Below are 26,408 nucleotides of genomic sequence, written 5' to 3' on the forward strand. Positions count from 1 at the left end.
ATCACAAAATTCAAGCGGATCACCTTTTGATAAAGCTATTTTCGTCATGAGCTGTTGATAATGTATCATTTCTACCCACAGCTAAGACAAACACATCAGCTATCAGAATTTCTTAGTAGCTCTTGGTTGCTGACAAAGTCAGCAATGGCAATGTGTGTTAGCCTGACTCTGACTGTGTTCACCCAAAGGGAAAGTGGGAAGAGAAGGTCAGACTGCAGGGTGGTGAGACCGTGAAAGTTATGGACCCTTCTGGAATGGAGGTGGGTCCAAACACCAGGGCCATGCGCTTATGACTGAACTGTGTGACACTCAGGGCTAAGTGCTGTCACCTGTCAAAGCAGGAGCATGGGGCAGTTAAGTGTGAGATGGTCAACAAGTAACTACGCATATTATTGCTAATAAGCACCATTTCTACTTTCCATCTGTGTATCAAATACTGATAAAAATCAACCCTTGTCCCTCCACTCCCACCTCCATCATTTGGTGGGACAGCAGCTCTGGCCTAGTAGCTCCCAGCCCTGGGTGTATAGTAGAGACATTTGAAGAGTGAAAACAAAACCATCTGCCACTCTGCAGAGCACCTGGGTCATAGTTCTCAGAGACAGCTCCAGCCATGAGTGACTCTGATATGCTAGGAAAGCTGACAAACACTGTTCCAAATGTTTTCTTTACAGAAACCAACTTGGGGCAAGTGGCTACTCCAGGGCTGGGTCATTTGGTGGACCTAGCTGTTCCACCCTGAAGGGTCAGGAGGAAGACCCAGCCTTACCCACCTTAGTGTTCATGGGAGATGTCTAGTAAACTGTCCAAGGTAACTTAGGATGGTGGGCTGGATGGAGGAAAGGCTTTTTAAGTACAAGATAACCAGCTTTTCTCCTTGGCTAGCCCACAGTCCTCAGTTACTTTCAATGTCTATCTCAAGGCTCATGATCAAACAGTTCCTCTCTCCCCTGCTAAATGGTAACCAGAAAATAGTCAATTAAGTGCTTGTTTGTCCTGTGTACTTTCAGGTTTACCCACAAAGGGGTCAGAGAAATGCAAATCAAAACCACTCTGAGACATCACCTAATCCCAGTGAGAACAAAACACATCACAGAGTCTCAAAGCTGCAGATGTTGGCAGGGACGTGGAGAGAACACTTTCACACTGCTGGTGGGACTGCAAACTACTTCAATCTTTTTGGAAGGAAGTATGGAGAACCCTCAAAGAACTCAAATTAGTCCTCCCATTTGATCCCGCAATCCCATTACAAGGCCTCTTCCCAGAAGAAACAAAATCATTTTATCATAAGGACACTTGCACTAGACTATTGATTGCAGCTCAATTTACAATCGCCAAAATGTGGTAACAACCTAAATGCCCACCAACACAGGAATGGATTAACAAACTGGCATATGTATATCATGGAATACTATTCAGCTATTAAAAAAGATGGAGACTTTATATCTTTTTTATAACCTGGATGGAGTTGAAACATATTCTTTTTAGTAAAGTATCACATGAATGGAGAAGAATCCAATGTACTCAATACTAATATGACCCAGCAGATGATCTAATACACACTCTCATTTGAGAAAAACTCAAATCAATTCAAGGTAGGGGGAGGGGGAATGAGGGAGCAGGGATGTGGAGGGATGTGGGATTACAGTTTATGGCACCTCTTAGGGGCGGGACACAATTATAAGAGGGACTTTACCCAACAAATGCAATCAGGGTAACCTAATTCTTTGTACCTTCAATGAACCCCAAACAATAAAAATAAAAACAAAAACCTTCCCTCCTCCTTTGTCCACCACACTAGTAGCTGCACAAGGAGTCCCTACGCCAGAACCTGGAACATAAACTTGAAACTGGGACAATCAGGAAAGATTTGGCTTATTATACAGGAGGGGAAGGGAGCAAAAGAGGCTTGTTCAGGTGCCCTGTAGAAGCAAGGCCTCTGCTTTTTCTTCAGTTATGGTCACTCTTCCACAGTCTCATAAGGCAGCATTTATACTTTAAAGTGAAATATAAAATTTTAGAAGAGGAAAACCACCACTTCAGAGAGCAAATAAGAGGTCTAAGGTTTGCGTCGACCCCATTAATCAACGTTACCTGGCACCAAACAGAAGGCCGAGTCAGATGCAGTGGGCGCCTCCACTCGGCTCTCACTCACTGCACCACGTCATCATCTGGGGACTACGCAATTCTTCAGTAGGGGACCTCTTGTAATAATTGCCACAGAAGTTTTAGGAGACACGTATTCATACAAGATGTGTTTGTGTGATGCTACATCATTGGCCAGAAAAGTGGCTGCCTTCACGATGCTGTTCTCACAGAAAAACAAGTCACTTCGTAATGGCATTTCCAGAAATGTGCTGAGGCACAAAATAGGGTTTCCCTGGGGTCCTCCAAGCAAGTCAAGATCACTCTGGGTATTATATGCTATTGCAAATCTTTTTTTTTTTCCCCTAGACCAATTCAAAAACTCAAAAAAATAAAAAAAAATAAAAAAACCTTCAAAACCTGGACAAAAGTCTTATTTTTATTGTTAGGTAAGTTATTAACTCTATTACCTCAGTAAAGGATGTCAAATCCTATTTTTATCATTGATCCTTTTCAAGTTCAAAATGTCTGAACTTAGATATATTTAAAATATGGCTACAAATAAAATCAATCATCTTTGCATTGTTTACTTTGGTTTTATTGCAAACTTTAGAGTCAGCACAATTCAGAAGGTCACCCCAGCAGTGCAGAATCTGAACAGAACACGATTCCAGATCCTGTTGGCTTTAACTTAGAATAACGACTCTGATTTCTCCTATAACATTCCTAAAAGTAATGTCTTATGAATAGACAGAAACCTTAGGGGGGATTTTACTGAGTTTTACAGTGATACGGCTTTAAAAGATTATGCATTTTAATTCCAAACAAGTCTATTAACAGAACAACAGCAGGTCCACAAAGCCTTGGATGTTGGCTGGTGCTTTACTCAAGTCAGTGGATACAGTGCCCACAAAGCTAATTGAGACTATCAGAGTCAATGAACTTCCTCCTGCCCATTTCTTCCCTCTTCAAGTTCACTAATAGCCTTCAAAAGGTAACTTGCTCCAAGAATTTAACAGTTCCCATCAATTGAACAATCTGTCTCTAAGATATATTCAATTGAAGACGCTGACCCTAGATATTTGCACTAAAATATACCTAAACCAGAAGTTAAAACATCACATTAGCTGATAGAAGCTTTTCTAACACACAGAGACAAACTGTTTAATGCTTAAAGTGAGTGGCCCCACGAGCCTTAACTAGGCATTGCAATGTAGGCAGCACAGTTTGGGCAGAACGGTCAATTTAACAATCAGCTCAAGAGTTTAACCCAGGTGACAGATTGTCCAACTGACCCCACAGTTCCATGACTGCACTGGCATCCCCTTGTTCAGCATCACAGCTGGGGACGTGAGTACTCAGGAGCCACAGACAGCAAGTTACATGGCTTCAAGAAGTCAACATCTAGAAAGCTGGAAGCACTGACAATAATAGGTTGCAGTGTATACTGAAATAAACATCTGCTGGGACAGATGAAATGAAATGAAATTTTTCTCAAAACTAAAATCACTAAAAATTTCAATTTTAATTTGACCCATGGGGGTTGATTACAATTGAGGAATTTGATCCACACAGACAAACTGTTGAACAAATTCAACAATTTAGTTATGATGAATGTAGACATTTCACTCTAAGTGCCTTTCTAGGACCAGGAGCAGCTCAAGAGGGAAGCCTCAGACAAAGCTCACAGATGAAGGGGTGAGAAATAAGAGGTGAGAAACAGGGCGTGGTAAGACAGCAAGTCAGGACACCTGCTTCTGTAGACTGACTGCCTGTCCTTGTCTAGAGTTGTCGTTAAACTTCTCGTGGCCTTTGAAAGGGCCTGCAGGAAGAATGTAAGAGAACGTGTTGTCTAGATCTCTTCATGCCTGTAAAAGGCCATGACTGCCAGTAAACGCGGAGCTTGGTTTAGTGAGGTCTCAAAAACTCTCTCTCTTTCCAGCTAAAGATGTTCAGTCTCCTGTAAATGTCACTACTTATCTGATATCCTGCCATGACATTCCAGACATGATACAGGAGAAAAAGCGAGTGGCTCTTGCAGATTCTATTCCTACCTCTCACTGTCTGACTTTGCCAGGAGCCAGTTCAGTTCTGGAACACTTCAAAAAACATGCCTTCAGCACTGAATTTCTAGAATGTGGATTCAAATTTAAACTGCCAGGGCAGGGCTCCATTCAGACTGAGCCCAGACGTGCTCTTTCAATATCATTCTTCTGATATCATTCACTGGGCCTCAGTTTTTTCCTCTGCACAGTGGGAAACAACCAATCACGTTGATAAGAGCTGCCAGATTCCAGATTTTAGAAGAATAATGTTTTTAAGATAGAAGTAGAGAAGGATGGAGAAAAAACACTAGTATTTTGGGCTCCTGGGTAGGCTTGTGTTTTAAGAGAGGTTACTTGATCTAAGGTTCCCGAATGCCTATAAAATACAGAACATAATAACTTTTCCTATTGATGTTATTTTAAATATTAAATGATGTACAGTGTCATGTAAAGGCCAAGTATAACATCTGGAACATAATAAGTATGTGGGAAATGGTGGTGATTACTATGTATCAAAATGGATTTTATTAAGAAAACTCAAACATGCTGGGCATCAGACCCCATTTACCCACTATTGCTAGTAATATTATAGATTAATATTATAGATTATAAACCTCTCCCAATAGTCTTTGTCTTGTAATTTTCCAGAATCTTAACTTTAAGAAAAGATGATCTCTACAGAATATAGGTATTAAGTATTTTTCTCTGAAACAGCCACATACTCATCCCCAGACTGTGAAAGCAGTGGCACTGTGACCACTAAGCTTACACATCGCAGGACAGAAAACACTGTGACAAGGGACAGTGGTCTCTGCATGAAGAGTTACTTTTTTTTTTTTTTTATTAAATCATAGCTGTGTACATTAGTATGATCATGGGGCACCATACACTTGGTTCATAGAAAACAGCCAGAGGAGGAGAAGGGAAGGAACGGGACATGGAACTTGATGAATTCCACAAGTCCAGAGAAGCAAGTGATTGGTGCTCTGAGGTAGTCTATCCAAGACCGTGAGGACTAGTTATCTTCTTAGAATTCCATTTAATTCACCCATTGTCTTTTTCACTATTCCTGTCTGTGTTTTCACTCTCGTATTCTGCTACAGAGACTATGATGCACATCCTCGACTCTTCACAATCTACTTAGTGCTAAAAACTGACAACCCTTACGACCAGTATCAGTGTAACCGCCCACCCCTGGGATGCTGGGCTTTCAACCATGACTAACATGTCACACACACCACCCCCACACAAGCCCACCAGACCATGTTATAAGTTTTGCTGTAAATCATCGAATGCATTTTATTTTTTTAGTAGTTTTTTTTTTTTTATAAAATTGTAAACACATAGACCATGTATACATTAATGCATTTATGGGGTACAATGTGCTGATTTCATAGAATTAGGAAGGCTTACATCACACTGGTTAATATATACCTCATCTCATTTACATAATTATTGCGTTAAGACACTTATACTCTATACTAATAGATCCAACATGTACCCTTGCATTATGCACCATAGGTGTGATCCCACCTTTCACCCTCCCTCAATCCATTTTAAATAGAGAGGAAACAGACTTTTTTATTGGGACAGGTATCAACCACTTCTGATTATATATATTACTTCTTGAAAATTCCAAACTTCTCTCTTATATTATTTTCCCATAACTTGAAGAACTTTCTTTAGCATTTCTTGTAGGGCAGATCTGCTTGTGATAAAGTTTGTTATGTTTCTTTTTATTTAAAAATATATTAGCCTCTGTTCTCAAAGGATATTTTCCTGGATGTAGATTTCTGGCTTGACAGGGACCCCTCCCTCCTCTAGAGCTTCACAGATGGATGCTGTCCGACTCTCTGCCTTGCTGGCCTCACCTGGCAAGTGCAGAATCAGTCACCCTGAGAACAGTACAGCCTCATCTGAATATTTTCAAGACTTTCTCTTTGGTTTTTAGCAATTTGACTATGGTATGCTTAGGTGTGGCATTTTTTGTATTTATATTATTTGGGATAATTGAGCTCTTTGAACCTGTAAATTTATGGTTTTCATGAAATTTGCAAGCAATTTGGCCATTACCTCTTCAATATTTTTTTCTGTTCCATTTTCCATCTCTCCTTTCCTTCTGAAAGTAATTAAACACATATTAAACTTTGATTTTTCCCCCCATACATATAGGGTTCTGTTCACTTTTTAAAATACTTTCTTTTTTTAAAATCAGGGATTATCTCTATTGATTTATTCCTGGGTTCACTAATTGTTTCACCTATTTCTTTTATTTTTTATTAAGTCCATCCAGATGATTTTATTTCAAGTATTATATATTTTAGAGCTGAACTTTTTGTTGATTTTAATATTGTGTATTTTCTTGCTGAAATTCCCAATATTTTCTTTCACATATATAAGAATATTTTTCTTTATGTCAATTATAATGGGTGCTTTAGAATCAATGTCTAATCATTGCAGTAGCTAAATCATCTCAGAGCTGGCTTCTATCTACTTTCCTTTGAGAATGGGACACATTTTCCAGGTTTGTGGAGACTCTGGATTCTGTTATATTCCTTTGAACAATGACAGTGTTTCTTTAACAGACAACTGGCTTTATTATACAGTCTGCTCCACCTTCTCTGCAATATGCATCACATCAAATCTCAGTCTAGCACTTTCATCCCTGATGGTGGCTTGGCCAACTCTCCTTTCTGAGTTTTGCCTCTTATCTGCAGGTGGCTACAGTCTCCTGGGGCTCTGTCCTCTTGCTACTCAGGCAAGGAAAGCAATTTTTATCACAACTATGACCTGTTCTCAGCTCACAGCTGTACAAACAGACAATGTGCCCCCACAAATCCTTTCAGCATGTACCCACTGTGCTACAAAACTAGCCTGCCTTTTTCTCCACTATTACCTTCAGGTAGCTGCTTTCTATATTTTTCCCAAGTTTATCATTGTCATCTGTGAAAAGGTTAGTGTGTTTAAAGCTTACTCCATCGTACTACTGGAAACCACAAATACCTGGTTATTAAAATACCTATAATCTAGGCCAGGTGTGGTGTCTCACTTCTGTAATCCCAGCACTCTAGGAGGCTGAGGCAGGAGGATCACTTCAACTCTAGAGTTTGAGGTTGCTGTGAGCTATAATGCCATGGGACTCTACCCAGGGCAACAGAGGGAGACTCTGTCTCACACACACACACACAAAAAAAACAAAAAAAAAAGAAAGAAAAAAATCTACATCTCAAGAATCAAACTTTAAATGATAAATAAACCTTTACCAAGTCTTTCTGTGCCCACAGCAGTTTCTGATTACCCCACAAGAGTCACGCTGGGTCTAACCACTGTGGCAAATGGGCACCCACCATGGTGCAATCCAACTCGTCCTTAGGCCCTTGGTCGTGCCTGGTCTCCACTCAACACGTCTTTGTTGCCCACATGTCTGGTGTGCAACCCTGGTCAACTAGACAGCTCCAGGAGGCAGTGAAACAACACCGAATCCTCTGAATCATGCTATGGGGAAGGTATTTCAGTTTTTCGAAATTCTTCTGATCCTGTCAAGGAATAAACCTCAGCTTGGAGATAATATGCTTTTAACACTTTCAAATAGTGGCTAATTTCCCCTTTTTGCTGTAGAGATAGCAGGTCTCATATGAACAATCTTCCCTGGGCAAGGGTAGCTAGCTCAGGGGTTCTCAACCTATGGGCTGCGACCCTTTTGGACTGCATTAAAGGTTTGCAGCATTAGGAAGGTTGAGAACCACTGATCAGCTGGAAATGGGAGACATTATTTTGCTTTTACTCCATGTGTTTTCAGAGTTACCATCTATTTAGGGGTACTATTTTCCATTTCTGATAATGATATAAAGCTTACTTTTTAAAATCATAATTCATAGAAAGTGAATTAATTCAAAGAAAAATAACAACTCACAAGACCAAACACAGATCAGAATAGGATGAACACCTACAGGACACCAGCTACTCTAGGTTCCATGACAGATACACACCAGTCCCACATCTTAGGAGCTAGCACCACAGAGCTCAGTTCTTGCTCATGAAAATGCCAGTAACACTATTTGTGCGTTTCTGGTCTGTGGTTAGTTCTCGATGTGCTTGTCAGGGACTGAGGGTGACCAGGGCTCTGTCTTCCTTAGCACAGACTCCAAAATCACTCTGAGCATGTCTGGTGAGCAGACGGAAGACAGAGAGAGGGGAACAAACAGCATGGCAGACAGCAGGTTGGCTTTACCGGCCAGGCTTGGAAGAGATGCACGTACCCTACCCCCGCCCCCTTCCACGGCTGGAACCAACTTAGTCTGTGGCTACACTTGCTCATGAGGCAGGGAATGGGTCCAGTTTTGTGCCCAGAACAGACAGCTTTGGTTCTCTGTGACCATACAGCTTGGAAATGAGGTGCTTGGTTACGTTCCCCCAAAAGCAGAGGGAAAAGTAGTAGCCACCACGTCTCAGGACACCCCACCCCCACCCCGCACCCATGCAGATTTTGAATGTAAGTATCTTTCCTTCATCTAGTTCTGGCTTCTGCTTGAGAAATATAGACAGGGGAGAATGGCCCTGTCCACCCCTCAGACTCCTGCCCCGTCTAACCCTCAGATTCCTGCCCCGTCCACCCCTCAGACTCCTGTCCTGTCAACCCTCAGATTTCTGCCTGTCCACCCCTCAGATTCCTGCCCCGTCCACCCCTCAGACTCCTGTCCTGTCCACCCCTCAGACTCCTGTCCTGTCAACCCTCAGATTCCTGCCTACCACTCAGATTCCTGTCCTGTCAACCCTCAGATTCCTGCCTACCACTCAGATTCCTGTCCTGTCAACCCTCAGATTCCTGCCTGTCCACCCCTCAGACTCCTGCTCCATCCATCCCTCAGACTTTTGCCCCATCTAACCCCTAGACTCCTGTCCCATCTAACCCTCAGTTTCCTGCCCCGTCCAACCCCTCAGACTCCTGCCCCATCCACTTCTCCGACCCTCCCCACCCTAGGACACCTCCTGGTCTCCTGTGCCCCACTGGCCTTCTTTTCCCAGCAGTTATATAATCACAATGTATACTAGTCCTGCCTCGCACCCTATCCACAAAGTCTTGGTTTTCTGAGGGCTCTATTAGCTAAGTTGGAAAGTGACCAGTGTTCATGTTAATTGAAGGCTCTTCCCTCCTTTCCTCCAGGAAGGTTAGAATATTCCATGCTGTGGCTTCTCGAGTCCACACTGCTGTTTCGAGTCTGTCCTGGCAAACTGTGGCCATGGCAGCTCCTGCTTGGGCCTTCCCCACCTGGCATGGTGGGGCCTCAACCAGCCCCACTTCTTAAATACCTGGCCTGTTCCTATGTGGTCACCCTCCTCCTCAGAGCGGCTTCCAGCCCTTTAAAAGCAGAAAATGCTCCTCCCTAGGACCATCCTGGGACCCCACAGATCAGAAGACCTACCATAGGGTCTGAGGACCAGGCCTGGGCTCAGCAAATACGACTCTGTTGAATTCAAATTACTGATTCAGCACCACTGAGACTGAGACATTAGCAGAGATTTACATTGTTTTCTACGTATTCTCTACAAATGCTGTATTTTTAACTATTGATAATTAACATTCTGGAGATAATGTCTCACTCTGTTGCCCAAGCTGGCACACTCCTGTCTGGACTCAAGTGATCCTCCTGCCTCAGCCTCTTGAGCAGCTGGGATTACAGGTGCCCCACTACACTGGCTAATTTTTAAATTTTTAGTAGAGATGGAGTTTTTCCATGTTGCCCTGGCTAGTCTCAGATTCCTGGACTCAAATGATCCTCCCACCTTGGCCTCCTAAAGCTCTGGGATTAAAGGCACGAACCCTGGCTGGCAGTATATTTTTAAGCAAGCAAATACAGTGAGTGTCAAATCTTTGGTTATTCTAAAAATGCTATAATTAAAGAGTCAATCTCTCACACTTTGTCAGAGCACAAAGGAAGAGATCGGTGAACTGAACTTTTCCTTCATGGTGACCTGTGCCTGATCCCTTCTATTTTAAATTCCTGAATTGTTGTCAGAGCTATGAGCAGATATCAACTTCTATAAATATGTTTCAGGAGAGAGGCAGCCCCTGTGATAAACTGGTACTTCATGAGTATGTCAGTAAAATGCTATGCCAGCAGAAAAGGCACCCTGAGCCCTCACTCCAAACACTCACACCTTTTCAAAAACTACATGGAGTGCCTAGATTCAAAGACAATTTAGAGGAGAGCTCCCGGGAAGGTTTCTGTCTGCTTGTCAGTTACCCTGCTTGTAAGAAGGGCTCCAGCTAAGGGTCTTTCCAGCTGCTTTGTCCCTTTTCCACAGAGCCTGAGTCCTACAGTCATACTCATCACTTCCTGGTCATGCAATGTGGGATGAGTTGAAGGCCTGCTTTAAAATTCTACAGCCAAAAAATAAAAGGGGGTGGTGACACAGCAGCTAAAACAAGATGGACAAAATAGTGATGGTCACTGAAGATGGGCAAGGTACAAGCTAATTCATCCCATTTGCTCTCATGTTTGTAAGTTTGCATAGTAAGTTCCTACTTTAACTGTAACATAAGTAACATTCCAAGACCAGCTTTCACAAAACAACTTTCTCCTCCATTCCAGAGATAAATGGCAGAAAATACTTTGGGAATTCTATCCTTATTTTCCACTAGGCAGAACAATTTCCTTTAGGTTTTGCTGTTCTCATGTATTAGTGATATAAGGAATACTTAATTCTTTTTCTTCTTTTATTGTTGGGGATTCCTTGAGGTTACAAGAACCAGGTTACACTGATTGCATTTGTTAGGTACAGGTTACACTGATTGCATTTGTTAGGTAAAGTGCCTCTTATAATTGTATCCTGCACCTAAAAGGTGTGTCACACACAATGACCCCCCACATACTCCCTCCTGCCTTCCCTCTCTCTGCTCTCCCCTTACCCCACTGTGTACTAGGTCATTAATTGTCCTCATATCAGAATTGAGTACATAGGATTCTTGCTTCTCCATTTTTCTGATGCTTTACTAAGAATAATGTGTTCCACTTCCTTCCAGGTTAATACAAAAGATGTAAAGTCTCCATCCTTTTTAATGGCTGAATAGTATTCCATGGTATACATATACCACAGTCAGTTAATCCATTCCTGGGTTGGTGGGCATTCAGGCTGTTTCCACATTTTGACACTTGTAACTGAGCTGTGATAACAGTCTAGTGCAGGTTTCCTTATGGTAAAAGGATTTTTTTTCTTCTGGGTAGATGCCCAGTAATGGGATTGTAGGATCAAATGGGAGGTCTAGTTTTTCTACCTTTAGCTGTTCAAACCTGGCAAGAAATGAAATTTCTTGATGTGTGTTTTACTGCAATCCTGGCCACTTATAGGCCAGTCAAGATCCAAGGTTGCTGGACACAGATTAAGCATCAGTCTTGGTGTCTGCTTCTAGCCCTCTACCCCTTGGTGCCTCCCACAGCAGGGGAAGGCGGGGAACGGGCAAAGAGGGAACAGGCTGCACCAGCCCCAGCCCCCAGCCCCAGTGCTCTGCTATTCACAGGCTCTTCACAGCACAGATGCCCACAGAGGGAAAATGAGACAGAGCTGGGGTGTCTATGCCCCCCTCCCCTGCCTGACTTTCACATGTGGCTGAGAAGACACAGCTCCTGCTGGGGCTCACACAGAGCCAGGACTCCTGGTTTATACTGAACTAACTCTCTGGCATTCCCTCTCAGTGTTGCATGGGACAGCGTAAGAATGGTATGGATGGGGGAAAGGCTGTTTAAAAAGCTTCCCCTTAAATTATCAATTCTTAATCATATCCCAACAAAATACTAACATGTCTTTTATTACTAAATCATATGCGCTCGAGAAAATTAAACTCTGTATAATTTATTACTTATTTCTTATGCTTTCATCAGCTAGCCTAACATAGCTCTGCCATTTTAAACCATTGTAAGTGTAAAAATATGAAATCAGTTTAAATTTCATGTTAAAAATTTAATAATTATATCAAAGTAAAGGTTAGAAATATATTTAAAACCAGTTTATATCAGCATCAGTGTGAGAGAAAGTATATAATGAAGGGTCTTATTACTACATTCTCTCGCTCTTCTAAAGAGTGAGCAATTAAATCTCGGCTCAGACCTATGTGGAGAGTGAAATCTCCTGCACCTGCAATCCTGACACCGTTATATTCCCTCAACTGCAGGGTTCCGGGGATGGGGACCTCTAGCCTTGGGCCACATGTAGACTTCTGGATCCCTTTGCCTGAACCCTTTAATAAAGGAATTTGTTCTGTGAAGTTAGATTTTCTCAGAGTCCACACTAGGGTATCTGGACGTCTACATGTGGCCCGAAGCAGACACAAGCTGTTTCAGAAGAGCCTGGGTCTCTGACGTAGGGTGGTGTTCTAACCACCATTTGATTTCCATTCAATATGAGCAAGTCCAAAATGACCATTCCAGTGGCCCCGTAATCAGTACAAGCTAACGCACGTGCTGGTTCTCTCCCCAGTAAGTGCAGGTGGCCACCAGAAGTCTCTGAGGTCTGGGCATAGCCATCCCATCTCAGTTCAGAGCGCCTACCGCTGGGATACCTTTCTTTCACTGGAGGGAACTAAATGGGCCAACTGGACTGTAACTTTCTGATTTGAAGTCAGAGAACAAACAAGCCAGGTGGGTTCAGTTCACCTCATCTTCCTGGACATTTTAATGAAGCTGGTGCTGTCACTGCAGGTGTGAGAAGGCACAGACTCGGCCGCTGCAGGTGTCTGGTGGCTCCACCTAGTGACTGAGGCTCAATGTCAAGAACGGTGGCCACAGACTCTGGTGACGCCCACAGAGAAAGTCAGTCACATTACTACCTCACACACAAGGGGATAGTTTGTGGCATTTTGTATTTTTACCATTCTAGCGAACCAGAAATATAGCATATTGTAAGAATTGATGATTTCATTCAAATTAAATAATCAATATGATGCTGACAATAAATGTCCTGAATATTAACAAACATGAATAGTACACAAATGCATTTATTAACCACTAAATACCAGGAACTGTGTGAGAAGCAAGTTTACAAAGATAAACAGGGTTCTATCTTTAGACATAAACAAAAGTTCTCCAAGAAGGGCAACATTTCTTTTTTTTTTTTTTTTTTTTGGAGAGACAGAGTGCCACTTTATGCCCTTTGGGTAGAGTGCCATGGCATCACACAGCTCACAGCAACCTCCAACTCCTGGGCTTAAGCGATTCTCTTGCCTCAGGACTCCCAAGTAGCTGGGACTACAGGCGCCCGCCCCAATGCCCAGCTATTTTTTGGTTGCAGTTCAGCCGGGGCCAGGTTTGAACCCGCCACCCTCGGTATATAGGGCCGGTGCCTTACCGACTGAGCCACAGGCGCAGCCCGCAACATTTCTGACATGGAGACGAAACTCAGAAATGAGCCCTGGCTCATGAGGGTTTGGGTGTGAGGTAGTTTTGTGACTGGTAAAGCTATTCTCCACTGGCAATGATACAGCATGCGTGCCCTGTGGGACCATGGAGAGTGGTCGAAAAGCTTTACATCTCTCTAGTTTACAAATGTCCTGAGACAGAAAGTAACCATGACATGTTTTGATGGTTAGGAAGGGGATATTTTCTCAGAAGGAGAAAGGAAAAAAATATATACACCTTGGGCAGCACCTGTGGCTCAAAGGAGTAGGGCACCGGCCCCGTATGACAGAGGTGGTGGGTTCAAACCCAGCCGTAGCCCCCAACCCCCCAAAAAAATATATATATACACCTAACATTATTTCTGGAAGAGAAAACATAATTTCCTTATAAGACTTGGAAATTTGCTATTTTATGGATGAATCTGAGAAGAGGATTTGGAATAAACCGAGCTTTCAGTGTAAATGATGGTGGTGGAAGAAATGCCATGTGCTGCTAACAAACAATGAATGCTGAGGAAGCCCTCAAACATCCATGCAATTCTGATAATGTTCTAAGTATAAATCATTGAAATAATTTTAAAAAAATTGTAAAGTGAGCCTGTAATCCCAGTACTATGGAGGCTGGAGTGGGTGGATCACCCGAGCTCAGGAGTTCGAGACCAGCCTGAGCCAAAGTGAGACCTCCTCTCTAAAAAAACAATAGCAGGACATTGTGGCAGGTATCTATAGTCCAAGCTACTTGATAGGGTAAGGCAGGAAGATCGCTTGACCCCAGGAGTTGGAGGCTGCTATAAGCTATGATAACACCAGGTCACTCCAGCCTAGGCAATAGAGTGAGAGACCCTATCTCAAAAATAACTTTTAAATGGCCTACTATATGACATAGTATTACTTAAAATAATCTGTGGTGTTTTCACATTTTAATTTTATTTGCCATTGTCCAAGTGTCAAAGCATCAGATGTCAGTGAGGAACTGATCAACGTAAGTAAAACATATTTCTGATGGTTCACCACACGTCCTTGTCTCTCTAAACACACAAATTATTATACATGTTAAGTGTGTAAATACAAAATATGTAACACTTGAAAACATTCAGATTACATGACAAAATGCCTGATTCCCATCAAGGATTCATTGTGTTACTTGGCATGGGCTCCCCATATAAGGCTTAGAACCAGCCACCTTGACATCCAGCTCACATGCTTTTCCTCTGTGCCTTCCATTTGTCAAACATGTGCATTTGACTGTTCTAAACAAAACTCCTCAAGAACTAGCACGAATAAATAAACACTATCTGTGTGGCCCGTGGTTTTTCCTGCACCTTCTGGGCATATGAGGTCATCACCTTGCCCTCAGAGGACGGCAATGTGAGAACTTAGGACCACGAGCCCCGTGAGGTCGCCTATGGGGTAGCTCTCGAGATCAAGCCAGCTGCGTGCAGAGTCCCGGGGAGAATGCCAGCAACACAGAGGGCCAGAGGCATGGAAAGGAGGGAAGACCTGAGCCAGACCATGGGGAGGGGACCCAGAGGGGGGATGAAGCTGAGAGGAACTGTGTGAAAGGAGATGAGACAGAGCACAGCTGGGACATGTTGAGGAAACACTGCTGTGGTGTCCAGCACAGTAACAGGAAGCCCTGCAGTGGAGAAGGAGGCGAGCCATGGTGACTGGGCAGAAAGACGAGGCCACACCAGGCTTCAGCCAGAAAAGCACGTGAGAACGACGTTACCACTCGGTTACCAGCAGCAGTAACTTAGCTCAAATGTAGACAGGCTTCAACATAGCCATTACCTGGGACATATCAATATTGTTTGTTTGTCTGTTTTCCTTCTTCTTCTTCAAACACATCTCTAAGGAAAAGGCCATTGTGAGCACAAACACGTGTGAAGACCAAAAGCATCCTTTACCTGTTAAAGTAAACACTGCCTATTGGAATCTATTTGGAAGTCAACTCTACATCACAGATCAGAAGGAGGGTGGGGGGGCAGAGAACTCTGTGCCATGAAGTAAGATGACAAGTCACAGACAGTAGCTGTGCTTCCCAGGGTGTGCTAAACAGCTTGTTACCAATTTCAAGCAGGAAAATCTAAGCAAATACTTCACTTTTAAATTTTTTAATTTCAGTGACCAAACTGTTAGATGTTTGGGATTCATTTCGAATAACAACAAAACAGTGTATTTGGATGCCAAGCACCTCATTCAAATGGATTTTCATGAAAAAGTGAAGTGGCAGGGCCTAAATAAAAATACCACTAAAGCCCCAGGAAGCTGGAAAGAAACACAACCAGCAAGGAAAACGTGTCTCAGTGGTCAGAAGCAACAGTGACTCCCAGCAAGTCCACCCTCGGCTTCCTCAGAAATAACAAACGTTCTGGAGAGGTGGCCAGTGCACTGTGTGGTCCTGGTGATAGGAGAATCTCAGCCACCAGCAACAGGAAGAACATGTCCGATTTGGCAGACACGAGCCCTGGGGGCAGAGTCTACAGCATGCTCATGTTTTAGGGAGGCCTGTAAAATGTTCATCTTCAGAAAAAGATTTAGACAAAGGGATTCATGACCATAGTCAGAGACTGACTAGGAAAAGCGTGGCTAATCAAAACAATCAGCCCTAACAACAAACTGTCCTTTACATCAGTCTCTCAACCTCTGTTTTCTATTTAATTCTTTCAACTAAATGTTATAAGTGGAGGGAGTGAGGGGTAGAGAGAGCAGGTTGGTTGTGGCCATGTTGCTACTTTGTGCCATCACCATGAGCAGAACCTCTAAAGCTGAAGGTCAGGCCAGGCCCACAGCCATCAGACTCAACCCTGTGGCCATACCATTCAAGGAAACCAGGCCTTCAAGGGAAGAAGACTTCATGAATATTGTCAGGTGTGAAGACTACACATGTTCTTCAAACACATGGAACAAGTGTTCCATGTTCATTACTCTGAGGGATTAACAAGTTACTTATAAAACGTGATTAAAATGCATTCTTTTCATTCATTGAACACACAAATCTAAGTTGTTTTGAAATAATTACAGAAAAATTAAGAACTATTGAATTTTTTCTTATTATTGTTGCTGTTGAATTTTTTTTTCACTAGCAGCAGTATGGACTACAGACCACAAGCTGTTTGTGGAATTCAGTATTCTTTACTGTTAATCCTGCAATACAAAGTTATTTATCCTGGAAAGAGGTGCCAGTTCACTAAATGCGAGAGTCAGCACAAACACCCCAAATCCTGAGTAGAAACAGCTCATGTTAATAACTGAGAATCATGTTTCTCTAAGCGGTCTGGAGCCCTCTGAGGGTCTCTGGGACACTGTCAGGGGTCCATGAGTCAAACCACCCTGTAACAATGCCGTAACATCACGAGTCTTGTTCAGGCTCATCCTCACCATTGTACAGGGGAGTTTTCGGAGGCCATGAGATGATGTTATCACTGTGTAGCTCATGGAATGTGTTTGTGTATTCTTGTACTTTAAAAACCTTCATTATATTTAAGAAATTCCCACTTATTGATACTATGATAAACATTGAAAGATATAACTCACATAAGCAAAAGCTTTTTGGAGGACTCAGTAACTTTTAAGAATGTAAAGGGTCCTAAGACTCTAATAAAGAGAGACTTGCCTTCAGAATCTTACTAAATAGTAATTTTGTAACATGATGTCACATAATCAGCTGTGTATCTAAAACACAAAAAACTTAAACAGCTGTAAACTATTTTCTTGAATCAGCGAGACCCCCACACCCTGCACTCTGTGAGCAGCCTGGCTGTGTCCTCCTGGGGAGGCCTCCCCTCTACTCTGCTTCCGCACAAAGACCCTTTCTCTGAGCCCTGTCCTAAAAGCTTCTCTCTGAGGCTTCTCAGTGCACATCCTCATAGCTTCTCCTCCATGGTCACCCCTTTTCGTCTTTTCTCATTTTTATTCACAACAAACGTACAGAAGGTGCAGGCAAGGCCTCTCGGCAGTGTCTTCCCCACGGCTGCCTGCCCAGCAGATCAACCCTCAACAGTGGAAGTCCTGGGCCCCAGATAGCAGGATTATCAATTGTGAGCTCATTTTGTGTTTTCCTACTTCTTCCAAAATTATCCAAAAAGTATATTTACAATAAGAAAAAATTTCTATGGAAATACAGGGTGCCTCAGAGGTACATACATAGAAAAAAATAGGAAATTGCAGTTCAATATACCTTTATTTACAAAATAATTCACTACAAAATATTTATAAAATATTGTGTATGTGTTGCTATATTAATATAAAAATATTAAAAATATATAACATGTTTATTAATTTTCCTACATATGGTGACCTTTGGGACACTGTATATATGCATTTGTTATTTTTAAAATTATCATTTCAAATTAAAAAAAAAAAAAAAAGCTGGAACTAGAGGGCGATAGCTTAACCACCCAGAACCTCCTTCTCTCTGGTGAGCACTGATAATGGAGGCAGTATGAGGTCTCACCCACTGTCCACACAAACCATCTGCTCCCGGCAGCCACAGTGCTAAGAAGCTCTGGGTAACCGGGCACTTTCAACCTTGCATGTCAGGAGTCATTTTTTAGTTGGGGTCTCTTTCCTATTTCATTGTGGATTTTCAAATTTCTACAATATACCCAGTAAATTTGCCAGTTTCCTCTGTCCATAAGCTGCCTTGCTCTGGTAGTGGGAGGGCACAATGCCTGGGTCGCGGGTTCAGGGGCATCTCTGCTCTTGGTACTGACACTGTGGTTTTTGCAACACCTACATTCCCAAGTTAGGGTTTATGCCCAAATTCAGTGGCTCCCATAGTGGCCCCTCCTCGAGTGTCTTAGGAGTCACTAACTTTAAAGAGAAGGACATGCCTCAAAGAGTGTTTTATGTGCCCTGACCTTTGTACCTGACTTTTCCATGGGACCCAGGGGTTCCCCGCAAGCTGTGCTGAGTAGGAGGTTATGTCTCAGGGAACGTCTTTGTAATTATAGACACGATGTTTTGAAAATAAAGGAAACAAGAGTGCAAATGTTTAAATACTACTCAAGAGATTTTTACCAGCTGATAGTTTACAAATTTAAAACCAGAAATGTTACCTCTAAGGATCCCAGTGTGTCCAATTTTAAAAAAACTATCCTTGTCAATATTCACAGTATTGTGTACTTTTAACTTTTAACTTTACCAAAACTGACAATTACACATAGCTAAAATCACAGAACAGTAGATCTGAAGGGAATTTAGGTATCCTCAGCTTCACCCTAGACTTGATGAGACTCACAGAAGGGCGCCTAGATGGTCCCAGACAGCTCACCTTGTTTCCCTCACCTGCTGTCCTAGGAGGCAGTGTCTATAAATCAGTCCTTTTGTTATTCAACTGATGTTCCGTAAGAGTATTCTTGCAAGTAAAAATAACTCTAACACTGAGAAATTCATTTATGAATTTTTAAATTAATGTATTTTAAAATAACAAACGTAGCCATCTGTCCTCAAACCAAGGTTCTGGCTTAGGTGAGAGGTGGGGGAAAAAGGGTCCCAATAGCTAAAGGATGAGGAGAAAAAAGAACAGCTCTGCCATCCTGAGAGATGCACCCACTCCCCTATTCTTGAGATAAGCACCAGTAGAGGTTCCCTATGGAAATTAGGGATTTAGCAATTCTTGTGCTAAATTAGCTACTCAAAGACAATCTTCCTCTTTGTTTTAGGCTGTGTTCCAAGTGTCCTGAGAACTGCTCTGCCGGGAGCAAAGATGAGAGACGGGTAAGAAGGGACGCACAGGCCAAGGCCAATTCAGACCTTCCATCCTGAACATGGTGGCCCTAAATGTTGGGCACTTGGTCCCATGTCACAGCACATTTATAAATGTGCAGATACGCAGATGAAAGTCAAGAAGCTGAGGGGACTGAGCGCATTCTGCAGAGGTGAGGGCTGTTCTACTCCCTGCTGGAGGCACCACACAGTCCCTCTTAGGCTGCCTGCAGACTTCCAGAGTCAGTGGAGAGGCCTGGGTTAGCACAGCCTGTGCTGAGCCCCTCCACACTCAAGAGTCACAGTGGCAACATGGCCTGCCTCCCATGGCAAAGACCTTGGACATTTCGCTGGCACTGCCAAGCAACGGTCTCAAGAGGAGAGGCCTGAGAACACTTGACTCCCCAGTGACAGCAAGACCATGGCCCGCGTGGGGCCCAAGGCCCACCCGGGAGCGTTCCAAGTTAGTGCTGCCATCCCATTGCTCCTTCTCTGCAATCTGCTTAAAAACTCCCCACAGAGTTTCAGGAACACAGTCTTGAGTATGAAATGAGAAGTATGTGCTAAAAGCTGAGGAGTTCCTGGCCCAACGCAGCTCTGGGAACTTCATTTGGTCACTGACCCCCTCGCTTATTCAAGAGATGGCCCTGTACACTCCCAGGACTTGCAACCTATACAGGAAACCCACACAAACAGAACTGAGTTCGTCCTTCCCATCTCTGCTCCCACCTCTACATGGCATCTTCTGTGTCCATGCCAATCGGCTCCCTTCTTGTCAGACACCAGTCCCACAAGGTGAGGGGTTCCGGGCTCACATGACCCATCTCACCTGCATACAGCTGCACAGACCTCTCTCCAAGTGGAGTGTTCACAGGAGGACTTCCCCTTATCTTGGGGGGAACACAACTTAGCCCACAATAGAGAGCATGTACCCTACTTTGTGGTCACAGCTGCGTGTCTCCTGCCTTCTCTGTCCAGACACCAAGGAGTCTGCAGTGCAGGTACACACGCCTCTGTCCCTTGCTGAGCCGCACCAGCTCTGTGGCTTCCTTACGCCCCCCCCCCCCCCACGGTTTCCACAGGAAGCTCCACTCTTCTCTCCCTGCCACACTCCTGTCTTCTTGCACAGTGCAGGGATAGAGCTTTCAAGACAGCTGTGAAGGAATGCACAGACGGACAAATGGACTAGCTACAGGCAGGAGGAGAAAGGCCTGCACAGCTGTGGGGGTACACCTCAGCCCACCAGTAAGGAACAAGGATGGACAAACAGCTGGTCCTGATCGGCAGGAACTCAGGAAGCTTCAGGAAATAGGAGGCGTTCAAACTCAGTCTCAGAGAATCAGCAGGGTTTTATAAATGAATAAAGAGTAAAACTTATTCCTTGCTGACCAAACAGCACGAGCAAAGGCCTGGAGATATGTAAAGTGGGGGTCTCTGGGAAAACAGTCAGTTACCAGGCAGTCTGGAGCAAAGAGTACCTGAGGGGATTTGAAAACACTTTGGATGAAAGAGGGGAAGAAATGTAGAAGCCTATGAGCCAGGCTGCTCTGGGCACAGTGAGAAGCTGCTGAGCTTTGTTGAGAAGGGAAAAGATGCTTTTCTATGTGGACTTCACAAAGAGACTGTGCAGAAGTGGCTTGGGTCATGATCCTCTTCTGTCCTGTCCATGAATGACAGCTCTTACATCACTATAAGGAGTATTTCAAGACCTGAATATTTTCCATTTACCTGTACATCTATTAACTTATTTAGTAAGGAAGTATTTTGGGAAGTGGCTAGTTGGACTCAGAACTAGCTACAAAGGTTGACATTGTATAATAATCTATATAATAAATTATATATTTCTTATATGTATCATATATCCATATATAATCCAATTAATTGTGTACTTTTGTAGCTAAAAGATCATATCTGAGCAGTACTTCAATAGAATAATGCCTTAGGTCCTGAATCTCTTTTCAGGAGAACGTCCAGGGGTTTAAAGAACATGGGAGGGCATATTAACCAGGAAAGGAACAAGGAGGACTTTTCCACCTACAGCCAAGTACTCAGTTCTGGGCCAGGCTAGGCTCTTTGCTTTTGTTTTGAGCAGGGCAAGTCCAAAGATCAATAACACCCATAGTGAGTGGTGCTGACATACCTGGGACTCACCACTCTCCGCAGAGACCTGAGTCGGAGCCAGGTCCATCACAGGGGTCTATGGGGGACATCCTGCCACAGTGGGGGTCTGCTGGATGGCTGACACTCTGCCTAATACAGAGGAGTCCATCAGGGTCTTGATGCCCCCACAAGACTTTGGTAGTAACACAAAACAGTCTTAGGAAGTAGTAGTCAGCCATGCCCTGAAGGGACTCACCACATGGACATGTTAACTGAGAAATGGCTACTTCAGTGTCTCTGAGGCAGATGGGGCTGGGTACTACCTGGACAGAGCCTTTGTGGCAGAGAAAGGAAGACCCTTTCAGCCTCTTATAGGCCACATGGCGGTCCCGGATTCCTGATCCACAGGCATCTCCATGTTGCTCAGGCTGAGATCACGGAGGGTCAGCCCACATTTCCTCCACTCTGGGATCCGAGGCCTGAACTCTTCCCGGCCCAAGGCTGGGTGTCAGACAAACAGAGCTGCCAGGCACTGAGCTGTTGGGCAGAGCATCCCTGTGCCATGGCACTTTGAGCGCAGATCTTAGAACTTGAGAGAACCCATACTATATACTGAAATTATGCCAAGAGTGTGCAGTGACTTCCCTACGGAAGGGGTAGGTGCCTGCCTACTCCTTCCACCCTGCTTGGCATTTGGAGCATCCAGTTCTTACAGGTCAGGGGGCACAAATACCTCACGTGACGCCAGACAGAGAATAAACAAGAGGCTCAAACTTGCACCCCACATCGATGCTTGTCCTACACCCCGCAGAAAGGAAGAGTATCCTCTTGTGTGGGCTGGCTTGACTGTGGCCTGACCTTGACCTGGCAAAGGGATGAAATGTCTCTGCTGACAGTCTGCCTTGGTGTCCACCACAAGTGTTCCAAGTGTTCAAGCCTGGTCAACATACAGGCACAGCATGGCTGACACACAGAAGACAACCCCCCCAAACACTGAGTCCAACTAGCCACTTCCCAAAATATAGAGAGGGTTTTAGTTACCAATGGCCCTAAATTTCTGTTTAAGGAGGATATGCTTAGATGGACATAGATGATTTTGGAGAAAAACAAAGTAAAACTTTTAAAAAGTCAATTCCTATTTTATGTGTAATCTAGATCTCAAAAGGAAACATTGTCAATCTCCCATTCAAACCTATTTTCCTACAGCCTCTAGCCATGTTCTTACTCAAACGAAGGCAGTGAAGAAAAATCTTCAGAGCCAACTGTGATTATCTTTAAACTGCAGTTTTTCCCCTGTCCCTGTGCTCTTTTACCAAAAGAGCAAAATGTTTAATTGACAGAAGCAACTTTTTCTTTTTTTTCTTTTTGCAGTTTTTGGCTGCGGTCAGGTTTGAACCTGCCACCTCCAGCATATGGAGCCAGCACCCTACTCCTTTGAGCCACAGGCACCACCCAGGAGCAACTTTTAAAATGCAGTGGGATTAAAAATGTTTTTATAAACTCTCAAACTAACAAATTACACTTTAATCATAAATGCAAAACATTTCACTTTGGTGGACTCCAAAAATTAACAATGTAACTACATGGGCCACAGTGAGTGGAAAAAAACATTTACCATGGACTCATAATACTAAAAATTACATGCAAAACCCACCAAGAATGAAATCTATATTACTTTATTTTTTATATTTTTCATTTCAAAATGTTACGAGGGTACAAGCTAAAGTTTAGGCTACATGGATCACTGTGTAAGCCTGAGTCCCAGCTACAGGTGCCCTGTCAGGCAGGCAGTGGTCACTGCTCCCACCAGGTGCATCTCGGCTCCTCCCCTTAGCCCCCTGCCCAGCTGATTTCCACTGAGTTTTACTTTTGCACTCAATTGTTCATTGCAGCACAATTCACAACTGCCCAGATAGAGAATCAACTCAAGTACCCATCATTCACAAGTGGATTAATAAAATGTGGTATATGTACATATACCATGGAGTACTACTTAGACATTAAAAAAAAAAAAAGATGAATTAATACCTTTTGCAATAATCTGGATGAAATTATATCTTGAGGAATAGTTTATCCTTTTTAATTTAAAGTTTTCCAGAATGGGCAACTTTCCATAATTTTCTAGGAAGTGATTTCACTATAGGGCACAGTTAAGCTTTAACCACAGTCTGGAAGGAAGAGAGCTATTTTTCCTTTACTAATAAATTAACAGGTTTAACTGTCATGGTTTCAAAAACACAACCTTACCAACCTTACTTTGTGTTCTCTGAAAGCTTTGTGGATGTTTTAATTAAAAGAATTCCAGAGGAAAATATTCTGTGAGGTTGGCTGGTGGGCTAGTTGGTTGGTTGACTAGGTAACTAATGATTGGACAACAAATTTTAAACATCTATCTTGGATTCCTAAACCAATGAAATGGATTTCTGGGCAGCTGATTAAAGAATATAATTTATTAAAACTCCTTAATAGCCTTAAGTTTCTCAAGGCATTCAACCAAAAGTACTGAGACCTTTTTAAAGTACCAGAAATTAACAAAGAAAATACCCTAAAATCATCACTAAGATATTCTCCAAAAGGTCACTCCAAAAACCACTTTGTTATATATCCAGGGCAGCCTTCAAACATTTATTTGGGAGATAGGACATCTCACATGCTCCCCACAGGTAGGGTCAGTCTCAAAATACTGAAACTCAAAACCTCAGCCCTTACTTCTTGCTGAGAAGCCAAAAGTGCTTGTAGGACATCCTCAAAACCGTCAGGAGTGGACAGCTCACCTGTGGCCACCAGATGTGCCCTTTACTGCCTACCCTGCCTATTGGGTTACATACCCACTCTGCTCACTGCCTCATTAACCAGAGGGAAGCAGCTTACATGGGCACTCTGGACTCTGCCATACTGGCCACTGTATCTGAGCAGTGAGGAATTAATTGGCAGGTGCAGGTAACAGAACAAAGATGTTTTGACTTAAGTTTTTAAATTAAGTATCCACGATGACATTCTAATTTGTCTTGTCTTTTGTCTATATGTTGACTAAGAAAACTGTATAGAGTATAGGTGGCGCCCGTGGCTCAATGGGTAGGGTGCTGACCACACACACCGAGGCTAGCGGGTTAGAACCCGGCCCGGGGCCAGCTAAAGCAACAATGACAATTGCAACAACAACAACAACAAAAAATAGTTGGGCATTGTGGTGGGCACCTGTAGTCCCAGCTACTTGGGAGGCTGAGGCAAGAGAATCGCTTTAGCCCAGAAGTTTGAGGTTGCTGTGAGCTGTGACACCATAGCACTCTACCCAGGGTGCCAGCTTGAGACTCTGTCTCAAAAAAAAAAAAAAAAAAAAAAGTGCTCGCTTTGGCAGCACATATACTAAAATTGGAACGATACAGAGAAGATTAGCATGGCCCCTGCGCAAGGATGACACGCAAATTCGTGAAGCGTTCCATATTTTTTTCTCATCAGCCCACGGAACTTACTCCAAAATCGATCACATCTTAGGTCACAAGTCTAACCTCAGTAAATTTAAAGGAATAGAAATTATTCCATGCATCTTCTCGGACCACCATGGAATAAAACTTGAGCTGAGTAACAACAGGAATCTGCATACTCATACAAAAACATGGAAGTTAAATAACCTTATGCTGAATGATAGCTGGGTCAGAGATGAGATTAAGAAAGAAATCGCCAATTTTTTGGAACAAAATGACAATGAAGACATGAACTATCAGAACCTCTGGGACACCGCAAAGGCAGTTCTAAGAGGGAAATTTATAGCACTGCAAGCCTTCCTCAAGAGAATGGAAAGAGAGAAAGTTACCAACTTAATGGGACATCTCAAGCAACTGGAAAAGGAAGAACATTCCAACCCCAAACCCAGTAGAAGAAAAGAAATAACCAAAATTAGAGCAGAATTAAATGAAATCGAAAACAAAAGAATAATACAACAGATCAATAAATTAAAAGGCTGGTTTTTCGAAAAGGTCAATAAAATAGATAAACCTTTGGCCAAACTAATCAGGAAAAAAAAAAGACTAAAATCTCTAATCTCATCAATCAGAAACAACAAAGACGAAATAACAACAGACTCCTCAGAAATACAAAAAATCCTTAATGAATATTACAAGAAACTTTATTCTCAGAAATATGAAAATCTGAAGGAAATTGACCAATACTTGGAAGCATGTCACCTTCCAAGCCTTAGCCAGAATCAAGTGGAAATGTTGAACAGGCCCATATCAAGTTCGGAAATACCATCAACCATACAAAACCTCCCTAAAAAGAAAAGCCCAGGACCAGATGGTTTCACGTCAGAATTCTACCAAACCTTTAGAGAGGAATTAGTACCTATATTACTCAACCTGTTCCAAAAGGTAGAAAAAGAAGGAAGACTACCCAATACGTTCTATGAAGCAAACATCACCCTGATCTCCAAACCAGGTAAAGACCCAACAAGAAAAGAAAATTATAGACCAATATCACTAATGAATATAGATGCAAAAATATTCAACAAGATCCTAACAAACAGAATCCAGCAACACATCAAACAAAGTATACATCATGACCAAGTCAGTTTTATCCCAGGGTCTCAAGGCTGGTTCAATATACGTAAATCTATAAATGTAATTCAGCACATAAACAAATTAAAAAACAAAGACCATATGATTCTCTCAATCGATGCAGAAAAATCTTTTGATAATATCCCTTCATGATCACAACATGTAAGAAAATCAGTATAGAAGAGACATTTCTTAAACTGATAGAGACCATCTACAGCAAACCCGCAGCCAATATCATACTGAATGGAGTTAAATTGGAATCATTTCCACTCAGATCAGGAACCAGACAAGGCTGTCCATTATCTCCATTGCTTTTTAACATTGTAATGGAATTTTTTGCCACCGCAATTAGGGAAGAAAAGGCGATCAAGGGTATCCATATAGGGTCAGAAGAGATCAAACTTTTGCTCTTCGCAGATGATATGATTGTATATCTGGAAAACACTAGGGACTCTACTACAAAACTCTTAGAAGTGATTAAGGAATACAGCAATGTCTCAGGTTACAAAATCAACATTCATAAAT

General features: G+C 42.8%; 1 protein-coding gene and 1 non-coding gene across 9 annotated transcripts in view; one reads left to right on the top strand and one right to left on the bottom strand.

Moving 5' to 3' along the window:
• Positions 1 to 26,408, bottom strand: part of TNIK (TRAF2 and NCK interacting kinase) — a 395,211-nt gene that overhangs the window by 224,643 nt on the left and 144,160 nt on the right. The gene's annotated exons all lie outside the window — the stretch shown is intronic.
• Positions 24,673 to 24,779, top strand: LOC128592810 (U6 spliceosomal RNA). Its single transcript, XR_008382023.1, has one exon. It is a non-coding gene; the product is annotated as a U6 spliceosomal RNA (small nuclear RNA).

This window comes from Nycticebus coucang, chromosome 8 (assembly GCF_027406575.1).
Source record: "Nycticebus coucang isolate mNycCou1 chromosome 8, mNycCou1.pri, whole genome shotgun sequence".
Lineage (NCBI taxonomy): Eukaryota > Metazoa > Chordata > Mammalia > Primates > Lorisidae > Nycticebus > Nycticebus coucang.